The 24,681-nt window shown below is 41.2% G+C and overlaps 1 protein-coding gene across 7 annotated transcripts in view; it reads right to left on the bottom strand.

Annotated features, from left to right (window-relative positions):
- The window catches only part of KCNJ15 (potassium inwardly rectifying channel subfamily J member 15), a 78,564-nt gene that overhangs the window by 11,070 nt on the left and 42,813 nt on the right, over positions 1-24,681 (bottom strand). Inside the window, exon 1 of one of the 7 annotated variants that reach the window (XM_077879204.1) lies at positions 9,193-9,236. The exons of 5 other annotated variants lie outside the window; for them this stretch is intronic. The gene's annotated coding sequence lies outside the window, so the exon portion shown is untranslated. Of the gene's footprint in view, positions 1-8,502; positions 8,542-9,192; positions 9,237-24,681 lie in introns of those variants that run through there. One more of the 7 variants, XM_077879203.1, reaches the window with a different exon arrangement.

Genomic DNA, 24,681 nt, shown 5'->3' with positions numbered 1-24,681 from the left:
TCCCCTAGTGTGTTTGCAGTGTTTGGCAAACCATCTCTTCATCACTGATCTATTACCACCTGTAATGATCATCTGTGAAGATCCAGCATCTTTCTTTGCACCCATAAATCTTACCAGTATCCTTTTTCATTTATACTTCATCATATGCTCTGAATTTTCAGTATTATATTCTGCAGCAGACTTCCTTCACGAAGTCTACCTCATTGTTTATACACATTCCCATTTCATAAAATTTTGTGTCACTTTCTTGGGTATGTTTTTCTTTACTGATTGTGCTATTTACCTGGCTTCACTTCTAAAATGTTAAGAAATAGTAGCAGTTTCTTAAAGCTCAAGATGGAAAGAACAATAAAAGATATTCTCCTCTAAGTTCCCTTCTCCTAATCCCACAAATAAGGAATATTCCATACAAGTCATGATAGTTTTCTTTAGTCTCTGGAAATTGTATTTATTTCTCCAGTTTTCATTATATTGTTCCAGCATGTGGGGTGGGATTGTAATCTTAGAACTGTGATATCTTTATTGAAGTCAAGTCCTTGAAACTACTGAATAAAGAGGTCAACATTCCTTTCCTACTTCAAGCCAATAACACACACATAGAATGAAGTCATTTATTGCCTATGCTGTGGAGCATTTGTTTTCTGGAGATAAAGGAAAGAAAAACATATTTTTGAAATAGAATTAAACAGTAGGCACATTGAAAACGGTATTTAGCTATATGAAGAACTACACCTCCAGTCTTGGGAGCAAAACAATGAGAATGGAAAAATGAAATAGAGTTCCCAACATTTCCTCAGAGAGGACAAAATTCTATCAAATAGAGAGCATCTTATAAGAATGAATGATCAAAGAATTTAGCCACACCGAGCTGGAATACTCATCCTATTAGAGAGGAATCAATCTATAAATGACCAGAAATCCACTGACCAATTAGAAGAAATATGCATGCAACTAATAAGCCTGAATAAAGTCAGAATAGAGTCAGAAGTGGTCCAATGTGGGAAAGATGCGGATGAATAATAACAATGACAATTATAAAATAAAGATTCAGATAAGTTATCATCATCATCATCATCATCATCATCATCATCATCAATAGATAACACTATACAGTGCTATGTGCCAGCCATTGTTCTCCGTGCTTTCCATGCATGAACTTAATTAACCCTCATACCAACCCTATGAGGCAAGTGCTGTCATTATCCCCATGAGGAGGAAATAGGAGGGTTAAGCAACAGAGGTTAAGCAACTCACCCAAGTTCTCAACAGCTGGCATGTGGCAGTAGTGCCCCTGTGAAGCTCCCATGCCTACCCTCTCTGCCACCTTGACAAAGGTGCTCAAGCTTTAGCTGCATCAGAATCACCTGGAAGTGTTAGAGTTTCTGATTTCAGTAGGTTTGGGATGGAGTTTCTGATTTCAGTAGGTTTGGGATGTACAAGAATTTGTACATCTAACAAGCTCACAGGTGATGCTCCAGGAACACACGTTGGAAACTTCCACAGCATGATGTACAGCTCAAATGATATCAACAGCTTTTCTGCTCTTGATGGAGAGCCTTATCCCCTCACTTTCACTGAGAATTCTAAAATAACACTGTTGCACATAAGCACTGGAAACATCTGGTTGTTAGTTTTCAGAAATGTCCAATCTCCACCATACTCATGGATGAATGCCAACTACCTAGTGAGCCAGTGATAAGTACTGATTTTTAAAGCATTAAAGAATGATTTTTTTCCTTACTCATTAGTACAACACTGATTCCTTCTAAAAACTTGCTCTGTTGAGTCAAATTTGAAGTTTTCAATGTGCCCATCCTGACAAAAACTTCATTCTGGGTTCCTCAGTGGGCAGAAAAATAACTAACTTTCACCTGCAGAAAAATAGCTAATAACAAAATAGGGAGACAGCAGAGTTCCTCAGCCAAAGTCAAGTGATGTGATTTCATGTACCTTTAAAGGGGGTGGGGTGGCATGAAGTAATGAAATCCAAATCAAACCATAATTTTGGATTTCCAGATGAAAATTGCAGTTTGAGAGGATCTGACTACAAAGCTCTATCAAAACAGCTTTCTGTTTGTAGGGAAAGTTGCTTAAAAAGCTTCCTTGGACATCAAATATTTCTAACAAAACAGTTTTTGGATGATATGTCTCATAGCTATGAATCCAAAATACCTAGATTAAATTTCACTTTAAGGTTTGGGTTTAGCTAGTAAGTAGAAAAAGAAATGCTTGACAAGCATGTACTTGGGGTTCACTGAACTCAAAAGCTTTAAAAATAATTGAAAATAAAATCAGTGAGGCTTGGCTATCCTTTCTTTGGATCCTGTAACTATGGTCACACAAATACATGTGCTGGGACCTTTGGGTCTGGCCTCATGCCATATTCTTCCCTGCACTTCAAAGCAGTCTAGGACTCGCTTCAGTGGCTGATCTGACTGTTCTTAACGTAATTGTTGACTCCATCCATGTCAGCTGAGGACACAGTTGACCTTGTCCAGGTGGCCTCAGAAATGGGCATCTCTACAGAAAAAGAAGAAGGTGGATAAAGTTGACTCTCAGCAGATTCCAAAGGGTCGTTCTTTGACTCTTATCTCCTGGGGAAATGATTATTTTCTTCTGCAAATCCATTTTTCCCATCAAGCCATTGAGGACTGGGGAAGGCTGGAAGGAATGATAGCTTCCAGGAAGCTGTGGAATTGGCCATTCTTCTCCATAAGAATCTTAAGGATCTGAGGGGAAGTACCAGTTGAGATGATAGGAAACTTGCAACTAAGTTTCCTCTATCTTGTTGGTGGGAATGTGAACTGGTGCAGCCACTCTGGAAAACTGTGTGGAGGTTCCTCAAACAGTTAAAAATATACCTGCCCTACGACCCAGCAATTGCTCTATCTTGATCTATATTTTGAGGCTAAGAACTAGGATCCTAATTGACAAAGCTAGGGTCATTGTTGGTTGTTGTAGCTGATTGTGGCTTCCAGTTATTTGCTGTACCTCTCTGCTGGGTCCATCTATAAGGAACTCTTCCTTAGGCCTCTCTCTAGGGGTTGGGGGATAGAGAATCTGTTTTCATCCTTTAGTGTCAGATGTGGCCAAGTGACTGTGTTGGCCAATGGGATGTGAGCCGCAGTGACTCACCCATGCTTCAACAGAGGCATCAGACTCGTGTTGGGGTCTCAGATAGTCTCAGATGGGCTGCTCCTTCCTCTGAGGAATGGGAGGAGGGAGGCACCTCCAGCTGAGCCACAGCCGAGCCAAAGCTGACTTGCAACACAAGTGACAAATGACTCTGGTTGCTTAAGCCACTGGATTCTTAGAAGTGATTGTTACTGAGGCAAAATCTAGTGAAAGCCTGACCACAAGGACAGCCCTACTACATGTTTTTGTGTTTTAGGATTATAGGCCTGACCTAAAGGATACAGTATTTTAAAGAAAATATGGAAAGTCTTGAAATATCCCTAATGTAAACTCTGAATGTTGGTCTATGACTAAACAATGAATCAAAAAAGAAACCCAAATCTAACAAGATTCAAGTAGGAACAGATTTGCCTGATCTCAAGGACAACATAGAAAGGTGAATAAATTCTCATATAAATTGTTTCTAAATCAATATTTAAGTTTATCTTGACAAGTTTTCAGGATGAGGTAGAAGGGCCTTAGATGTTATCACTCTAATATTCTGTTGAACAAGACACCCTTAGTTAAGGTAGCCTCATAATCTGTAATGAGAGACACACATTATCGTTATACCTCTGGCAACTTTCATTTGGGAAGAGGGTACTTAAAAAGGACCAGGCACTTTCCAAAGCAATTACAGACAATATAGTATTTCACCCTTCTCTTTACCTTGCGAAGAAAGTATTTTCTCTATTTTCCACATGAGGAAATGAAGTTTAGAGAGATGAGATAATTTACACATATTCATAAAATTAATCCATGGAGGACCTTGTTGGCAGACCAGATCTGTCTGTCTCTGTAGCTGTGTTCCTATCTAGCCACTGTGCCCCTCAGTCGTCAAATTCAGCTCAGAAGGAATGTTTCTATTCATGATGAACTTTGATGCAGCATAAGGTAAGTCCCTGCTCACTTCATGTTAGTATCCATTACAGAATAAATAGCTATATTTGATTTATTGTTTTTTTAATTGAAGTTCGATTTGCCAATGTATACCAACCACTACTCATTCCATCAAGTGCTCTCCTCAGTGCCCGTCACCCAGTGACTTATTGTTGATAGCATGCCAGACCTTATAGACGTGCCATATAGTAATTTAATTTTCACATCAATTCTGAAAGAGGTACTGTTATTGTTCAAGGATTCTAGATTAGGAAACTATAAGACAGCACAAGGTTTGCTTGAGCCAGTATCCATTTTCTCTCGTCTCGAAACCATGACTTCTCTAACCTCAGCGGGCATCAGAATCACCCAGAGGCCTTGAAACATGCTGGGTCAGAGTTTCTGATTCAGTAGGTCCAAAGTGGAGTCTTCTGAGAATCTGCATTTCTAATGAGTTCCCAGGTGACGCTGACCTGCTGGTATTGAGACCGCACTTTGAGAGCATGATTTGCACCATGCACCGCTTAATGAATTATATATGAACTATATAAAATACGTAGGAAATTCACAAGCACATAAAGCGGATCATCTCAAAGTTCAGTCTCATTACTTTCAAACAAAAGAATGGGCCCTTTGATGTAAGAAAGAAGAGAAAGTTGATGGGGTTAAATATATAAGTATGGTAGATGCCTGGTAGGGTATTCAATTGCCAGGAGAAGCATCCTAGGGGATAGAAGTTCAAGTATATTATCCTGGGGAAATAAAAGGGAAATTTTGGTGAAAAGGAAAGCAATTTTGGTTGAAAATTGCCTGAAAGTTTCTTCCTTAGATGGAGGGTATCATCCTGGAGTGGATTTCAGGGTTCACTGGCCAGGAATGTCAGAGGCCAGAAGAGTGAACCTGGACTCCATGGCTGAGTGAGCGGGGCCTGAAGGGTCTTAGCCATCCCTTGTTAGATCTTCCCCCAAGTGTGTGGTGCAGGCATTCCACAAATAAAGGGATTTGTACTCAGATAATTTTGGGAAGCTTTGCTTCCAAACATCCAAATGGTTCCTGGTCTGCACCCAGTGGAGATTGACATCTCATGGTTGTATATTACAGAGTCTGATATATCTGGCATTTCTATAACATTTGAGAACACTTTAAAGAGTGCTGATCCAGTTTAAACTCTGCAATTTATATCTGGGGGAAAAAAGGATCAAAAAGTTGCATGACTTGTTCAAGGTCGCTGAGACTGTGGCAGGATTAGGGGAGGAAGCAAGGCTTTGTGCCTTTCAATTTGTCTGACAGGCAGGTTTCTGTGTTTATTGTCACAAAATATCTTGAGATGAGCTATCCATCTCTCTGGATACTGACAACAGGGTGGCATAGAAGAGGGCAAACCCGTCCCCCCAACAACTGCAGCATCCATACCACTTGAAAGCTCATTTGAAATGCCAGTTCTTAAGTTTCACACTTCAGCTACTGAATCAGAAGCTCTGCAGGTGCTGCCCAAAACCTGTGTCTTAAAAAGAACCCAACTTCCCAAGGGATTATGTGGCCAGAGTTTGTCAGCGATGGCTTGGTGGGTTGGCGAGCTCTTTCCTTTGGAAACCAACAAGTACTCCTTTAAAGACAAATCCCACATTTTGCATTGCATGTGAGCATCTGATGATCCAATTTGCCTCTGCGGTCAAACATTTAGCCCTTTCCCTATGTTTCCATTCCATTATTATTGTTTCAAATTCCATAAGTACTAAAAAAATCCTTTTCCATCTCTAAATGTGGTTTGCATAGTTATACCCTTTATTCCTCAATGCAGATTCTTTAAAAAAAATTTTTTTTTCATTCTGTAGCACATCAACCTTTCTCTACTCGGCAAAAACAAGTTTAAACAGACACAGGGTTCAACAGGAGACTCATTTTCCATTTTCCATGGCAAAGAATCTGAGCACTGGAATAAGGCAGAGGTATCATTTGCAGAATATTTTTGTAAAGACAGTTTAATTTCAAGCCCTTTATTTGTGAAAGAGCTGGCTAACCTAAATAAAACATTATACATCTGTCTGTTGTTACAAGTGACCAACTTCAGCTGAACATTATTACTTAATAACAGCTAACTTTCCTATAGAGTAAGAATGTGCAGCAGCTAAACAGCAAATGGAAATTTCCTTTGGTTTACCACCCTTGGTCTCTCCTTGCTCCAACATGTGAAGAAGTTGGGTAATAAGCATACTCTCCCCTCTAATCACAGCATGGCTTGGACATGCATTGTTGTGGGATGACTGGTAAAACAGGAAAATTTATGTCTGAGGGGGGAAAAAAAACCCAAGGCGAATTGTGTTGCGTTAGCCTCCCTAGTGACACTGCCCCCAATTTTCTCTCCAGGGAAGAGATTTCTTTAACTAGCTCATGGACTCTCACTTACTCTTCTTGTCTGCATCGGTTCAAATGCAACGGGGAGGAGGTGGCTCAGCATTGTCCCCTTCAGATTTTAGGTAAGGAGAAGGAAATACAGAGCATTTGGGTTTGTCTGACTGTAACCTGCTATAAATCAGAATGGAAGATATTGTCTTTGCAGATAGTACTTGTAGAGAAACAAGTATTTTATTTGGTATATTCTCTTTAATAAAACTCAAACTGAGCATAGTTGGAGCATTAAAAAAGGAAGGAAAAAGTAGGAAGCAAGCCAGGATGTTCCTTTTCTCTAACCTTCATATCCCTGCTTGAAAGGTGGCTTGAGAGCAGAGAGCACTGTGTTGTTACAATTATCATTACATAATTTGCAAAATTTCAAGTTGACCTTCCCCTTAATAAATCTCTCACTCATTAAGACATTGAATCCACCACCTTCAACCCTTCACATCTTGCTTTGCCTCACAATTATATTTCCACTCTGATAAAGGCAAAGAAATATAGGAAGAGTATCACAGTATAAATATACATACCGATTTCAGGCTGGGTTATTTTTCTGGCTGCAAGCTGACTACTTTTTCTTCTGTTTAGAATTAATTTGGAATTGCTGGTCTCTATCAACTGATGATTAATGGCCTCTGGTGTGATTCACCTGGTGTGATTCACCTGGACACAGAAGTGGCATTCTTGTCCTTGGTGATTTCCACGCTCATTATTATCATGATTGGAATCTCGTCCCAGACAGAAGAAATTAAGACTTTTGCTTGATTTGGAACCAGGTTATTTAACAATGGGACGAGTGTCAAAAGGTTTTGAAATTCAGCTTCACTGTCAGTCTAAACTTTGACCACATTTCTCTGATAGAGAAACTGGATATCACAGGACCTCAGGGGTATACAGTTTATACCCAAATTCTTGGATTTGTGGTTAGTTTACTTGAAGGACTGGTCATACTTCTGAGTTGTCTGCTTGTCCCCAAGTTGAAAATATAGATGCTTATGATCACTAAGAAAATCTCAAACTTCAAAATCCCTTCCCATTCAGTCTGAGACCCTTGGTGGTTAATGAATCTCCATCAGTAAACAGTGTCAGGAGACACTTTCTAACCATCTATAGTTAATTAGCTGGAGGACCATCAGCCCAATTTTGGCACTTTTAGAGTTGCTAGGTTAAAATATGAGATGCCCAGTCAAAACTGAATTTCAAGTGGACAACCAATAATCTTTTAGTATAACTATGTCCCATGCAATATTTGATATATACTTATTTATACTAAAAAGTATTCGTTGCTAATCTAAAATCCATATACATGTACTAGATAGATGTAGCACAAACAAGACCTGTATTTTTATTTGCTAAATCTGATATCCCTAGGGAAGAGCAAATGTACGCTCAAGAGTAGCTCAGAAGGCCAAAAAATTTTAAAGACAAGTTTTCACATACAGATAACACTCTTAGGAGAACAACCACCCAGACTTTCCCAGTACTAGGAACCCTGAAGACAAATACAATCATTGTGGAATGAGAGTGTGGCCATTTCATGCATGGTTCACCAGAAGGATCAGAAAGTCTAGCTAGCGAGTCTCATTTTTAATCTTTCAGCTCAGGGATTCCTTATAACCATTTTTGTGATGTGGTCCTTTGGGTTGGACTGCCTTCTTAGGATGGGTTTAAATAGATAAAAATTAGCTAAATAGGATTACAAAAGACACCAGTAATATTAAAATGCACTTATTCAAGCATTAAAAAAAAAAAAAAGAGTTGGGCTTCTTTTTCAAGCAATGGAGGTGCACTGAGCAGACATGTTATTTCAAAGTCTCTGAAACAAATGCATTGTGAAAATGAAGTGAAAAAGCATGATTCCTGCTCTGACCAAGTCACAGTTGGGGCTGGTAGGATGGCAATGTTTTCCCCATTCATAGTACAAAAGTATAGACTTTAGTTAGAGGTGATTCAGAACAAACTGCTCCTCCCTCTGCCCCAGCCTTGATCATGGACACTCCTGAATTTTGCCCCTAATCTCTCCAGGCTCCGTGGACCTGGACAGGGTTTCACCTGTCATTAGTGAGGCTCTGAGGGACAGTGCTTCTGATTCTGTCACAGAAGTACGGCCAACATCTTGAATCCTCCTTGACTGATTTCCCCATAGACACTTAACATTTGTAGCAATCCTTGTTCCTTCTAGAAGAATATCTGTGATCCCTAACAATGAGAACCACAGTTCATTCTTTTCCAGTGTGACATCACAGCATGGCCCGGCATTGGCAGTGACAGGGCTCGGATGCAGCGAGAAGGCAATGGCAGTAGCCGTGGGGGGACATCCCAACACCCCTTACTCAGAAGCAACAGTACAATTTCTTCTTACATGGAAACAGAAGAGGAAAAGACAGCTCAAATTCACAGATAACCTTCTGTCTGCAGAGCCTGACACGTTGCATTTCTCAGAATTGTGAAGCTGGGTTTTTACAGCAAATACACTGTTCAGTTGCACCCAACTTGATCTTACCATGATTTCCTTCTCATTCTTACCAGAAAGAAAGAAAGCTACTCATCTACAGAGCAGTCATTCTGACAACACTCCCCTTTATAAATCCTCCGGTGGCCCTCCCTGCTGACAGGACAGGATAGTGTAGTGTAGGTAGTCTCTACACTACACACCTCTACAAAGCTAACTTGAGTTTTGTCTGACTCTTGCTCTCTCTCTCTCTATCTTTGTTCCCTTCAGGATGTAGCCTGGGTGCATACTTGCCTTTTCCTTCTGCGCACAATCCCCTCGAGGTTCCTTGTCCTGTACATGCCATTCCTTCCTAAAGGTTCTCATTCTCCGTTAACTCAACCTGCACTTTAAAAGTCAAGTTGAATATTACCTACTCTGTACTTAAAAAAAAAAAAAAAAAAAAAAAACCTTTCTTCAGAAGGAGCATAAAGGTTAAGAGTACAGAGTCCTACTTATATTAATAGTAGCTATGTGACTTTCGATAACTTACCTAACCCCTCTGTGCCTCAGTTTCTCACCTGCAGAATAGTGACAATAAGAACTCCTATGCTTGACAGGGTGGTGTGAGGTTATAATGCATAAAGCACCTTGGTGCTCTGCTTGCTTACACTAATTAGTATAAAGAGCTATTATCATTATATGTTTACAATAAACAAAACATATAAGATATGACCTAACAAAGGGAAATTACGTTTAACAAAGAAAACAGCAGAGGGTTAATATTTTGATTATAGAAAGTTCTTGTAAGTTAATAAAAAAACAAACGATGGCCCCCCAAACAACAACCTTTATAAACATACGCATCAAAAAAATTAAAAAGGTGAAAAATCTGAAGATATTTCGACAGTGTTTTTCATTCATTTGCACACCAAGAGATTATTGAGCACCTGTTATGTGCTAAGCCCTGCACTGCATGCTGGAGATCCAACAGTGAATAAGACTTGCTTGGCCCTTGCTTTTGTGTAGTTTATAATAGAGCAGGGAAGGGAGGTATTAAATAAATCATTAGGTGAATTTTTGAAGATATTTGTGAGAAGAATTAGGGAGAAACGCAAGAAAGGACGAGAGAATGGAACATAGTGTATATAATATGTCCTAGTCAGGGGTCCCAGGAAGGCTTCCCTGGGGAGGTGGCATTAAGGTGGAGACATAAAGAATGTGGAGCACTCAGCAGGTAAGGAGGTGGGCTAGGATCAAGATGAGTGTTCTGGGCAGAGGGACACATGTGTTTGCAAAGGCCCAACTGGCATGGAACTTCCACCTTCCAGGAAGTGGGAAGGGACATTGAGTAGATAAGGGTCAAGATCAAGCAAGAGCTTGGGGCAAAGCCCTGCCATGCATGGGGAGCTCCATGAGGACTATTACCCTCATACTAGGGGAACAAGAAGAATTTCAGAGTTTCAATCAAGAAAAAGGGGATCAGACTTGCTTTCAAAGCCATCATTTCTGACACAACATGTAGAATAAATTGGAAGGAGACAAGCATAGATGCTTGAAGTCTGGCTAGCTGGTGCTTTCAACAATCCAAGCCATAAGTACCTACGCATGGACAAGGACAGTGTTAGCAGACTGAGGGAGCCAAGGGCTTCTGAGTTACCTGTTCAAGATAGCCAATAGACACCTCTAACAGATGAGTCCTAAAATGGCTCATGACCTCCTGGCATGAAAATGAGGTAGATGGGATGGGGGTGGGGAGTTAAAGTAAACATACTGATTCAGAGGGCACTGAATCTTCTGGAATTTAAAAATCATTCATATGTTCTCAGATCCCCATAGTGTGTGACGCTCACTCTGGCACACAATCTCAATCCAGATGGAGGATCTAGCTCCTCTAGAGGTGAGGTTTGAAGGAGTGCTCTGGGGGATGCATAGGACAGAGCAGAGATAAGCAGAGATAAGACCTGGGGTCTAGGCTGAGGTTCACAAGAGAAGGTGGGGCAGGCGGGCCGACTTTGACGTTGAAGCCTGCAAATAAAATCTGAAACGTATAAGTGGATGAGATTCTCCCAGAAATGGAGTGTGGGAGAAGCAGTCCCCATCTGAGCCTTGGGCAGCCCCAGAGCCTGGCAGGATAGGAGGCAGAGGCACCACAGGTCCAAGAAACACAGCTTCTCACTGGTCAAGTCATCAAAGATTTTTAAAGACACGTCAATAGTCCATACAGACAAGCATGCAGAGATGAATGGCTCCATATATGGCTTATGATAGAATCATTTGCCATAGCTTTTTCTGGTGCTAATTGACAATATGCTTAAAATTTAAAACTATTTATTTATACTCTTTGATCCAGAGACATTGGGATTATGTACAAGAATGCCTTCTACATTAGTTACAATACTGAAATATTCAAGTCAATCTGCATTACCAATAACATAGAAATGGTTTTAAATTTATAAAATATTCATAAGCCGAAATATTGTTCAGTCTTTAAAAACCATGGCAAAAATGCTAACCATGTCCGTTAAAAATAGGGATTTGATAAAGCCGGGCATAGAGTGTATTTGCTCCATGTTTCCCTCTCTAGGTTAGATGAAAATGAAATGCCTCTAAAATGTTAAGAGCAGTTATCTCTTCAAAGGAAAACAAAACGAGGAAGGTTTTCAACCACACTTTCCATTTTTATGGAGTTAATCTGAAAATTCAATTTCCCTAGCACAGACCATTCCCAAACATTCCAGATTTTACTGTAAATGAGAAGTACTTACTGTGCCCTACTGAAAAACTTTCCACACACTGCTGTGGCCAAACCGTATGAAATAATTTATTTTCAGAGACGTTTAGATTGTACAACTCCAAGAACCTAGTGTTGGGGAAGCATTCAGGGTTGCTATTTCATATCAACTTGAGGCTTCATTTAGTTGAGTTCTATTTCACTCGAGTGAAATGCATGCTAATATAAAGCAGGTTTCCTGCCCAATGCCTTTGCTCAGGCAGGTCCTTTACCTCAAATTCCTTTCCTGTGCCCCCGTGTGTGGCAAACTCCTATTCATCCCCCAAGGCCCAGCTCAAATATCACTTCCTTCAGCTTCCAGGGAGAGTTCCTCTTCCTCCTTTCTTCTGCCTTTTGCAAGTTGTTTACACTTCATGATAACATTTAAGTGTTGCTGCAGCACTGTGTTTGAGACTTCTGATTCTCCTTAAACCAGGCTTAATGGTAATTCCTCTTTTAACCCTCATGCTAGCACAAGTCCGACCACATGGTAGGGACTTTGTGTCTGAGAGAAGAACCAGGAGGACAAAGGTGTCATGCAAGTGAACTCCCAAATGTCCAGATTTAGTAACTGATAAAACTTAAAGACATGAGAACTGATGCTGTAGGTCAGAGGGGAGGCCAGTCCAAAGCTAGGCGCCTCAGAAGGAGAGGGGTACAAATACACCACTGACTTGAATCACCAAAGTAGAAATGAAGGTTTAGACTTCCTATTTTGTGCCATAGCTCAAAGAATATCCTACAGGATCCTGCCTTGTAGAGAAAATGGGTTTTATAGTTTTCACACTGATGAAATTGAGAAGCACAAGAGGCATCAATATATTCGATTTAGCCTAACTAATTTCTACGGTTTCACGTGCTGTGAGGCTTCAAGCATACTGGCCATCATATATAAAAGGCTCTAAGATCCTTTTCAGCAATAGCTCTCTGTTTGCTTCCTTAGAACTGGAGTCTCTGATGTTTTGTGAGTCAAGAATCCAAGAGCAAGGAAGAAATAGAAGTATTCAAATTGAATTTCCACTTCATCCTTTTCAATGTTTATATGTTGTGCGTATTTTCAAATGTACATAGTGTATTAATGCAGGACGATACGTGTATGCATCGTGCCTGTAGGTCCCAAAGTGTCCGTGTCTGTGTGTGTTTGTGTGTGTAGAGGGAGGCTGTATATTTTTCAGTCTGTTACTTTAGATGAGTGCTTATCAAATCTTAATATGCAGACAGATTCCCTGGGGTTCCTGCTAAAATGCAGATTCTGATTCAGAAGTTCTGGGCTGAGGTCTGAGAATTTGCATTTCTAACAAGCTCCCCAGCGATGAGGCAGCTACACTTGGGGATGCAATTAGCATTTTGCAACCACAATTCCTCATCTGAATGGCACAACAGAACACAGAAAATGGTTGGGGTGACTCTGTCGTCTTTCATGGACGGCCATCCCCAGCTGTGGGAGCCAGTAAGGCTGATTTCTCTCACAAACTGTTGCAAAAGGAGCTTTACCTATGGGAAGAAGTTCAAGATCACTAGCTGACTTCATTTAAAAAAAGAGAGAGAGAGAGAGAACATTAAAAAGCATCACAAGCCAATCCTGTAGTCAGCAATTCTTTTCCCGTGTTGGCTTAAAGGAAACTTCCTTTACGAGAAGCATAGCTAGAAACCAACGTTTTGACCACTCCTATTATCAAAGATCCCGTGGTGCTAACGTTAAGTTAAAGAAAGCCACGTCAGAAGTTTCTGACTAGTAAGAGCTACTTCCATACACTCTCACTCTGATGGGACCCTGGTCCTGAGAGTCAGTGGGTTACAAATGTTCTTTATCCAAAGGAAGAGGAGAAAAATACATATGGTGCTCAATGAATATTTGCGAGTAAAAACACACACACACATTCATTATTGACAAACAAAATGATTCTTTTAATTCACAGAGTCTACTTGGCCATTTATGTTTGTGTGTCCCAGTACAACTTTCAAAAGACTACTTTGGTCTAATTTGAACCACATGCCTTTGCTTAATTTCTGAGCCATATGGCACTCTGCACTAGTGGTAGTGAACCCATTTTCAAATATCTGCATCTTCTATACTGTGCAGCTAGTGTCAGGGAAAAGTGATGTGTGATTGAATTAGGATGATACCTCCTCTGAGTCTAGGTTCACATCACACACAAACATAATGTAGCCCAAAAGAACTCAGACTGGAATACCTCGGCGCCTAAGAGCACATGTTTGGGATTGACAAGGACCATGGAGGGGGCAACAAAGAAAGTTTTAAGTTCTAAATGACCACTTGACATGAATTGGCATCTAAATTACACCTAGTTGGCCAATTCAGTGTTCTATCTTGAATCTGTCTTCAGCCCTATTTTCCACTAGAGATCCCATTTTCAGAGGGTGGAACCGAGAGTGAGACCCTAGTTGCAAAGCTGGGTAATGGTCCCTGTGCTCCCTGGGTGCCATCTCTTGCTTCCTCGTGATCATTGGTAAACAACCCTCATGGAATGAGAAAAGCCAATTTGTTGTTTTGGGGTTGTGAGGAGGGACAAAAAGTTCAGCTAAGGAGAATGTGTTGCATCCCATAGCCACGTTTGGAATACCTTTAGTTTATCTCAATATCCTTAAAGGTGTCCTTCTCTCTTGTCACCACCACCACCTTGGTGTAGAGGCACATACTTTCTTTCTCTGGTGACCACAGCAGGCTCATAACTAGGTCCCTGTCTCCAGTGGCTGTCCTTCTAAGGTATTCCCCACATTACAGCCTTTAAGAGCTTCTGAAAGTGCTCCTCCACTGCCCAGCTATGGGGCCCAGGTTATCCACAAACCAAGGCCTGAGCTGCTGACCTTCTGAGCATGGTGTGTGCACCCTTCAGGAGCCACCCACTACCTCTGCCTTGGCACCAGCCGCTCTGCAGCCTGTGCAAGCCATGCTGAATGACTCATAGTTGCCCAAATGGGTTGGTCCTTTATTGACTGATTCTATGCTTCCAAACATGCCAGACTATCTGCTAGAAAGCTCTCTCCCTTTCTTCGGCTGCTTTCTCATATCTACCTTTGAGACACTGTTCATTCTAGGTAGGTGCTTCCCCTGTTCTCATGGGTTCGGTGATTTCCCTATATGTTTCCCTGTCCCTGTGCTTCAGTCTCTTGGAATATTTACCTCGGTGTGGTGGAATTGTTTGTTTCCTTATGTACATCTCATTGCAATAACACTTACCAAGTTACCAACAACCATTAACTGAGAACATACACATGACCAGCACCGTGTTGGCACTTCCTATTCCTTAACTCCAAACGACAGTAACTCTGGTAGAACTCTGGTGAAAATAAAGGGCTCACAACAGACACATGAAAAATGCTCAACATCACTCAGCAACAGGGATATACAAAACAAAACCACAATGAGATCCCACCTCATACCAGTCAGAATGGCTAAAATTAACAAGACAGGAAACAACAGATGTTGGTGAGGATGCAGAGAAAGAGGAACCCTCTTACACTGTTGGTGGGAATGCAAACTGATGCAGCTGTTCTGGAGAACAGTATGGAGGTTTTTCAAAAAGTTAAAAATAGAGCTACCTTATGACCCAGCAATTGTACTACTAGGTATTTACCCCAAAGATACAAACCATTACAAATTTGGTGATCTGAAGGGGCACCCCTACACCCCAATGTTTATAGAAGCAATGTCCACAATAGTGAAACTGTGGAAAGAGCCCAGATGTCCATCGACAGATGAATGGATAAAGAAGACGTGGTCTATATATACCATGGGATGTTACTCAGCCATCAGAAATTATTTACCATTTACATAGACATGGATGGAACTGGAGGGCATTATGCTGAGCAAAATAAGTCAATCAGAGAAAGACAATTATCATATGGTTTCACTCATATGTGGAATATAAGAAACAGTGCAGAGGATCATAATGTAGGGGAGGGAAAACTGAAAAGTCATCAGAGAGGGAGAAAACCCATGAGTCTCTTAACTATAGGAAACAAACTGAGAATTGTTGGAGGGGAGGGAGGTGGAGGGGATGGAGTAACTGGGTGATGGGCATTAAGGGGGGTATGTGATGTGATGAGCACTAGGTGTTATACACAACCGAAAAATTATTGAACACTACATCTGAAACTAAGTATGCACTATATGGTGGCTAATTGAATTTAACTTTAAAAAAATTAAGGGTCTCAGACAAGTTAGAAAGATTGCCTAAGGCCATATGACTAGTCAGTGGTGGTGGCAGTATTTAGATCCTGGTCTGTCTGACCCCAAATCCGGGTCATTATGTGTCATATTCCATTGCCCTTCATTGGAATATAAGCTGTCATACCTTATATTGCATGTGCCAATGCCAAGGTTCTAGCAGGGGTTTAGTGTTGATAGATGAATGGATGGATGGATGATGGATGGATGGATGGATGATGGATGGATGATGGAAGCAAAGGCAGCTTAGATTCTTGCAGTGCTAGGGAAAGCAGCCATGGGTCTCAAAATGAACACTCTTATGCATTGGTGTATTGATGAATTGAGTGGAGAAAAAGTGCCTTTGCCTCGGTCCCCTGTAACACACATCCTCATTTACCGGCAGAAGATGCAGGAGGGATTCTGTCCTCGAAGTCAGCATTCCCTGTGCGCTGTACTGCCTTGAAGCCTCCCACTCCAATGCTGCTGCTACTCCTGTATCCTTTCTGTGAGTGGCTCCACATTCACCCAAGCTTGATGCCAGGTCACCTTCCTACCCCCCTACCTTTATGACCACAACACATTGTCTTCAGTTCTGCCTCCAGAATAATTCTTGTGTCCATCCCCAGTTCTGCTGCCCTTTCAAGGCTTCATCCTGCTGGTGACATCTCTGGATGTTCTCTCCACTGCCCATGCTTCAGGGATGATGAGTTGCTTTCACTTCTGTGCAGGCTGCATAATGCCCCACATCTTTCTACCTGTCTTTGTTCCTGGCATCTTGGCTGCCTGAAAAGCCTATCCTAGTGCCAGATCTCTCAGCTGAACCTCCATGGTACCCTTGGCTCACTCCTCCCACTAAGGGTTCATTTAGGACCCTGCCTCTCCTTCACCACTGTAACTCAAACTATAATGCCCTCACTCCAGCACCATGATTGTCTCTGAATGCATTCATCTCCTCTTCCAGTTGGTGAGTTTCTTGAGAACAAAGATTGGCGGTGTTCATCTTTGTACCCACAGTAACACAGTCCCTGGCATCCAGAAGGTGCTCAAAACAAAAGTTTTAATGATTCATATTCATCACTCTACAAATGAGTCAACAAATGAACCAATAAATGGATTAATAAGCAATCTATAAATTAAAGAATGAGTGAAGGTCAAAGATCACCCAAAACACATGAGCAGTTTCAACACATTTATCAGTACACAAGAAGTTTTCTGAATTCTTTCTTTGAAGCAACTTATAGTTACATACTGTTCCACCTCTGTGGGAAGCGACTTTCCACTATGCTGCAATTCTCTGGGTTAAGGAACATTTCCTTTTGACCATCCTGACTCAGACGCTCCCGGAAGCTGGCCTGACCATTTCAGTTTCCTTTGCTGATGACCCTTATGCTGTGATTCACAGGTGTCCTCAAAGAATACAGAGATGTTCAGATACAGCTTTTCTCTCTGAGGATGGCTTCCTTTTTCAGGAATGATTAATCATACCCGTAGTTACTCAAGGGATTAGAGGTTTCCACTAAAGAAATCTAATTACTTTCACATGTGTTTTGGTTCCTCCTTTATTTACCTCGCCCACCCCACACACATGCATACACACATACATGCACCCACATACAACATTAGCCTGGAAATTGCTGCAAAATCCTATTTGTCTTCATTCAATGTAGCAGGTTTCTCGAGAATATCTTTAAGAAGCCCAAGGACTTAACTTGAAGACCACGGTAAGGTTAGAAGGAATGGAGGGAAGGCTCATGGATCCATAGGGATCTATTCCTTCTAATAGATTCCTTCTAATCTCCTCTAGTTCTTCTCTTCATCTATTAAGCCACCACATTTGATCTCTAGGATTTACTTCTTAAGCCAAAAGAGCTAAGTATTATTTTGGGTAGACCATTACCCCCTTCTCAGTCATGATAAATAAGACCTAGTTTCTAATGCTAGTCCTATTGGCATTTTAAACAAACTATGGAGTGGATGTTTGAGAAAAACTGTAAAACTCATACATAGCCTAGGATTAAAAATGATGACGTGGCTTTTAAATTCCAGTGGGACAACCCCTCCATCTCGGCCACTATTTCCTGGAAATTGCTACTATTCTCCATTATTGCCTAATTGCCAACATGTTACTAATTTACTCACTCGGTCACTCACTCATTCACCAAACATTTAGCTCTAAGAAAATTCAGTCTTATGTCTGATGTCCTGGTCCTCAAACGATACCATCTAATAGGGGAGATGACATATACATGAATTGTTGCAACACCAAGCAGAATAGAATCCATTATGGCTAAACACTATCTTGTGGACACTTTTAGACTTCTATCATAAGGCTTAATATTATTTAGTGGCTCGTGTGTTTCTTCTATCCCATGAGACTGTAAACAGTATAAAGACAGGGACTTTTTCTTATTCTCATACTCTATATTGTCCTTATTTAACATAGTATCTCCCCGGCTGACATGGATGAATGTAACGTATAGAAACATACAAAAACTTTCAAGAAAGGATTGATTCTTTCCAACTGAAAGAATCACAGAAGCCTTCATGCATTTTCTATAGGAAGAGGAAATAGAAGAAAGAGAATTGTCTGTGAAGGGAATTGCCCAGGCGAAAGTATGATGTGGTAGCAAAGTACTTTCTTGGGCACATTCATTTGATTGGATCATAGGTTATATCAATACTTTTCCACTGTGGCTGGCATCTAAGAAACATCTGGGGAAGTTTTCAAGTGCCCTAATACCTTGGCTTCCCCACATATCAATTGAATCAGAACCGCTCATCAGACACAAGGGAAAGAAGGGACATATTATTTGGAACCTGAGTTTTGGTACTTTTTCAAAATTCCCTATTTGTTTCTACTGTGTATTGATGGTTGAGAATCACTGTGGTACCTCAAGAAAGTTAGTATGAGGACAAATTTAAGGCTATACTGGCAATAGATTTTAAAAGGCCATGGATCTTTCAACAAGTAAAGAGAAGCCAGTAGCAAGACAGGTGTAGATGGAGGGAGTAGCTACAGAGACATTATTCAGGATGCTGTTTTATTCACCTAAGCAATACATGAACTCAAGGGCATCACCACCTTGGCCTACCAACAGGTGAAATTCACACACCTATTAGAGGTAGAGTAGTGGCAGGGGAACAGGAGCTGGCAGGTCTCTGGGGTTGGTCCCCGGATAAAAAGGAGGATTTACATGAAAAGTAGAGAATACTGAAGACAACATGGTGAAGTTGGCTCTCATCTCAAGGAGCAGGAGTTAACCACATGAGTCAATAAGATCTGTACAAAAGAAAAGCACTAAGGGCAGAAGGCAGCTGAGGACAGAATCTTGGAGACTGCCTGCATTGAAAAGAAGGAGAGAAGACTTTCAAGCAAAGCAGCTGGAGAAAGTGCCACCTGATTGTTGGACAGCCATATAGGTTCATCAGAAGAGACAACTAAGGAAATAAGATTTCAGGAGAGAGGACATGTTCTAGAGGTCAAAGATTTGAGAGAGACACTGTTCAGGAGGCATTGATGCTCCCAGGGGTGAGTCCTAGAAAGGAGGGGGACACCTATTTCCCTAAGATAGGAAGGAAAGAAGAAAGGTTATCTCCATTACACATGTATTTATTGAGCACCTACTACTTTCCAGACTATTCCAGACACTGGGGATACCAGTGTACAAACAAAGTGCTTGTTCTCATGAAACTTCTGTTCCATTTGAGGGGAAGGGGAAGAAAGATAGGAAGAGCTATAGAGAAATATTAAGGAATAGAGGATGAAATTTGATGAACTGTGCTCTTCATCCAGGGAATGATGGTATGGTCCTTTGGGGTAACATGAGCAGGGCTGAAGGATGTGGAAGGATCTGAGCTAGTTCCTGAGAAGCCAGGAGAGGAGATAGGGGATAAAGAAAGGAGTTCAACCAGCCACAGGGCCTGTGAGCCCCTCACACAGGACCTGGTCTCTAGGCTGCACCTGCTGTGACTTTGCCGATACTGGGCAGCCTGGGAGCCCTGGCTGAGTATGGAAGAGGGGAGGTGCCCAGAGCTGGGGACTGGCAAGACCTTCATGGTAAAGGTTACCGGGCCTTGGGATTACAAATACCACGTTAGAAACATAAACATCTGAAAACCACAGAATGTAAATGCTCAAGGTCACAGCACACTCATCAGCTCGTGGGATCCATATGGTAATTGAGCACATTAAGAAGCCTACTAACTCTGCTATTGAGTTTTAGAAGGGCTATAATTTAGTATTGCCAGCTATCAATTAGGCCTGTTTTCCTCATCTGTAAAATGAGAGGGTTGGACGAAATGGTCTCCAAGCTCTCTTCAGCATGGGCAGCGGTGAACATCAGAGCGCATGCGAAATTCTGAAACTTCATTTACTTCTTTAACGTATACATTGAATGTATAACTATTGGTGCTCAACAATGCTGCTGTAGGGCTAACAGAGCTCTGGTGAACGAAGCCCTTGGTCTTATGGACCATGCTGGTTTTAAAAATAAATGGCCCTCTGAAAACACACAACCTAAATTCTGGTGGGAGAGATCTCAGGTGTCATGAGTAACTGATAATTTATCTATAGGACGTTGGAACAGACTGACTTGAAAATTATTAGAGATGAATAGGTTCTAATATTTGCAAGCTGGGGAAGTTGCTTTGTTAATATTGGGGAAAAGAGGGAGACAGTGGTTTAAAAAAAGCAAGAAAGAAAGGAAAGAAGGAAGATGGGAGGAGGGAAGGAAGAAGGAAGAAAGAAAAAGAAAGAAATAAAAAGGAGATTTTCCAGGACCAGAATGAATAGCTAGGGATATTAAATAAAGTTACACACAAGTGAGTCATCTCTCAGAGCTAAGATGTATTCACAGCAATATATGTAGGCTCTTTCTCGCTCTCAAAAAATGTGAACAAGAGTTAATCAGGCCTTAAGTAGGTCGTAAAGACCTAAGGTAAAATGTGATCAACTGAACAACCAGTAAGGATAACTAGGCTACTAGCTAGCTACAATCATTTAATATTTTATTTTATTTTATTTATTTATTTTTAATTTAATATTTTAAACATCAGTTTTCACATGCAATGCAGTTTATGAGTAATATGGTACATGATATTGAAAGAAATAAACCTAGGGATGTGTGCTTGTTCACATAGCTGCATTTATCATATACCATGTCACTAAGATCTTAGTGACTAATTCTGCAAGTTATTTATTTGTGCATTTAATCTGAATTAATAGCTAATTGCTATGTTTAGAATCATATTTGATGCATTACTGAGAGTTTTATACCCAAAGCCTTTGTTCACACACACTGGGGTTTCAATCTTAACAGTATAGGTTACAAGTATTAATTGCTCTTTTTCCTAATAAAGTTAATGCTGTATATTATTTGCAATCTCATACAGTCATGCTTATTCATATTTAAGCACTAGAAATGCCAAAAGTGGAAGTTTTCTTCAAATCAGTAAGATACATACTAGTGGAAATGAAATAGAGAGTAGGGAAAAAAAATCATGCCTGAGGTCAAGATGAATCATTTTGGTTGGACCTTCCAGAAATTCCCTGGTGTTTTGAGGTTTCGGTGTTTTATTTTTCCCTTCCTTCTGTACCACCCTGTGTGACCAGCAGGAAGCACTCTGGGGGTCTTACCTCAAGTCCAGGTGCTGGGGCCCAACTCAACTGAAGGTCCCAGAGATCCAGGGCAGTAATGAGGGGGCCTGGCTCTGCAGGAAAGAATCCTGGGGCACTGGGAGGGTGTGTGCAGTCCAATCTTAGGCTACATGCTCATGTGATAGCTAAAATGGGTGGGAACTTGCCCTCTACCCCAGAAGGTGAAGCCAAGCATTTGAGCCCTCCTCACCCACTTCCATGGTGGATGAACAGTAGAGCCCTTGGGCCACAAGGATGGCCAGCACAAGACTTTGGTTTTTATGGGTAAATGACAGCCCCTTTGCCAAAAAAGGTATCTATATTTTATTTTGGGGGAGTGGGAAGTTGTGCTGTTTTATTTTTTTTAATTTTTTATTTGTATTCAATTTGCCAACATAGAGTATATCTATTTTTTTAAGTTATTTGACAACAGAAACTGCCAAGCAGAACTACTACCTGGAAGGCAATACAGCATTTTTTCATTCTTCATCGGTGCTGGGGGACACTAGAAATTTTTTCTCTCTCCTGAATTCTCTCCAAAGGGCTCTGAAACCTTGGAAAATTATCTGATCAAGAATCACATTTTAGGGGACACCTGGGTGGCTCAGTCTGTGAAGCATCTGCCTTCAGCTCAAGTGATCATGATCTCAGGGTCCTGGGAGTGAGCTCCAAGTCAGGTTCCCTGCTCAGTGGGGAGTCTGCTTCTCCCTCTGTCTCTGCTTCTCCCCCTGCTCATGCTCACTCCGTTGCTCTCAAATAAATAAATAAATAAATAAATAAATAAATAAATAAATAAAATCTAAAACAAACAAAAGAAAAAGAATCACATTTTAGTAGCTCTCCAAGCTGTCATGGGCTTCATACTCTCTGTCATGAGCCTGATCTTAGTGTTAGGTCGCAGGTTTTGTAGTTTGTTTTTAAAACACTGGGCTAGGGGATCCCTGGGTGGATCAGCAGTTTAGCGCTTGCCTTTGGCCCAGGGTGTGATCCTGGAGTCCCCAGATCAAGTCCCACGTCAGGCTCCCAGCATGGAGCCTGCTTCTCCCTCCTCCTGTGTCTCTGCCTCTCTCTCTATGTCTATCATAAATCAATCAATCAATCAATCAATCAATCAATCTTTTTAAAAAATAAATAAATAAAAAATGAAACACTGGGCTACCAAGCAGCCCTTTGTGGTGGATAATTATTATAAACAAATGGGAACACACTAGAAATTTCCCTGACTGGATGGATCTCATGAACCTTCACTTTCGATGACCTCCACATGCATTTCTACGGATATTTCTTCTCTGCTGATCTGTTCCCATAATGACCTCTGGACAGGATGTGGACTACCTGCATGGAATAATAATGACCAGGCCCAAAGCCAATGCCTTCCTGACATTTTCACAAAAAGCATCTCCTTTAACTCCCTGGTTTCCCTGTGGCAGGAATCCCTCTAAGTTTACAGATGAGGTAAACTTGGGTGTAGACGATTATAGAGTATAAGCAGCATAGCACACAGGCTTATTGCTTTCTGACTAGAAAAATAACCAAAATGGTGCTCAGCTCAGTCCTCAGGGATTTTCCTTATAGGATCAACCTTAGGAATAACAGTTCTGGGAAGGAACTACTGACAAACATCAACAGTTTAGGGACAGTAGGAATTGCTTACCTGTGTTAAACCTGACCTCTCTCTCTCTCTTTCTGTACACACTTACATATATACAAACACACACATACTCTGGTCCAATTTACAGAATTTTGTTATCTTCCCTTGGTCTTGACAAAACCGGATGAATGATCACATATGCATTCAATATTATTCCATGCTCAGCTTTGTCTTGATCGTTTTGCTGATAGGAAAGGAACATGATATAGTGGAAAGATATAGGGTTGGAACCCTAAATCTCAGTCTCCTGGTATGACAGTGGGGGCAGTCCTTAAAGTCTAAAAGCTTGTGCCAAGGCCAACCTGATGGGCACATCCTGAGGACAAAGGAAGATGCCCTGTGGAAGGTACTTGAGCTGGTGACTTTGGACAAGTATCCATGCTTCCTGGTTTTCAGCGTCCTCCTTTCAAACAAGGGAGATGATAAAGCTTACCTTGCATTAGAATAGAAACACTAATGGCTAGCTGACTTCATCCAACTTAGGGTGCAAAGCAGGACTCTGAGAAGGGTAGCTGTCTGTCACTGGGTCAAATGAGACGTTCCTCCCACCACCACCACCAGGGGCTCATTATCTGATTGGGGCAAGGGATGATGACACCTGTACTGAACAGATGCCCACACGGGGACCCAATGTATGAAAAGGTCTTCATGGCACAGACACATTCTAGGTCTGGTTCTGTCTAGAGAAAAGGAAATTCAGGGAGTCCAAATGTGATGAGGCTCCATGGAAGGGAAAGCCAAGCCTATTGGGCCTTGAAGGAAAGTGTTGAGGGTGGATCACAAGACTGGAATGGCAACGATTAGCAGCTTCGAGGAAAGAAATCATGTGGGCAAAGGCAATGAGATGAGGACAAATCCAGAGGAACTGAATAGGGGACCTTGGTAAGGAGAGGTGGGGGAGGAGAGTTGAGAAACTGAGGTCAGTGATGGAGAATGTTGGCTAACAGACACCCTGGTCGATGCTTTTGACAGTCAGGTACCATAAGTCTGGGCAAGACCGTCCCTAACTGCAAACCTCCCCGACTGCCAGGGACACCTGGTGTTTTGGTGCCAAGCTTCCTTTCTGTCTCCCTTCCCCTGATTTTAGAGAGCACTGTGGTTGCTTTCCATACCAGCCTGTGCAGTATGCACTCAATTTATAGTTTACAGGGATTTCTCACACACCCATGTATGTTTTCCACTGAAGTCTGTACTTTTTCCTAGACCCACCCAAATTCCAGAGCATGCTTCATTTGTATGCCAAGTTCATAGTATTTCTCTTTGTCACTCTCCTCTCCTTATAAAACCTAGGAGAAAGTTACCTTTTTAACGTTTCTATGTGGTTTTGACAGAAAAAAAAAAAAAACAAAGAAAGAAGAATGTCAAAAAATAATTATGAGGGTATATTTTCTGATTGAATCTGCATTAAGAACCACCCAGTAAATCAGCCTCTACCAAATCTAAATCTTGTTTATCAAGGTATGAGTAGCTATAGGGGTATAATCCCTTTTATAAGTAAAAGAATAAGAAAATTCATTTGAAGATTTTTGTAAGAGTGGTGAGCTAGATTCTGGAATTCTGAGTTTCC

Source organism: Canis aureus, chromosome 30 (genome assembly GCF_053574225.1).
Source record: "Canis aureus isolate CA01 chromosome 30, VMU_Caureus_v.1.0, whole genome shotgun sequence".
In the NCBI taxonomy this organism is placed as follows: Eukaryota; Metazoa; Chordata; class Mammalia; order Carnivora; family Canidae; genus Canis; species Canis aureus.
Note: the sequence above shows the minus strand (reverse complement) of the source record. Positions and strands in the feature narration are given on the sequence as shown.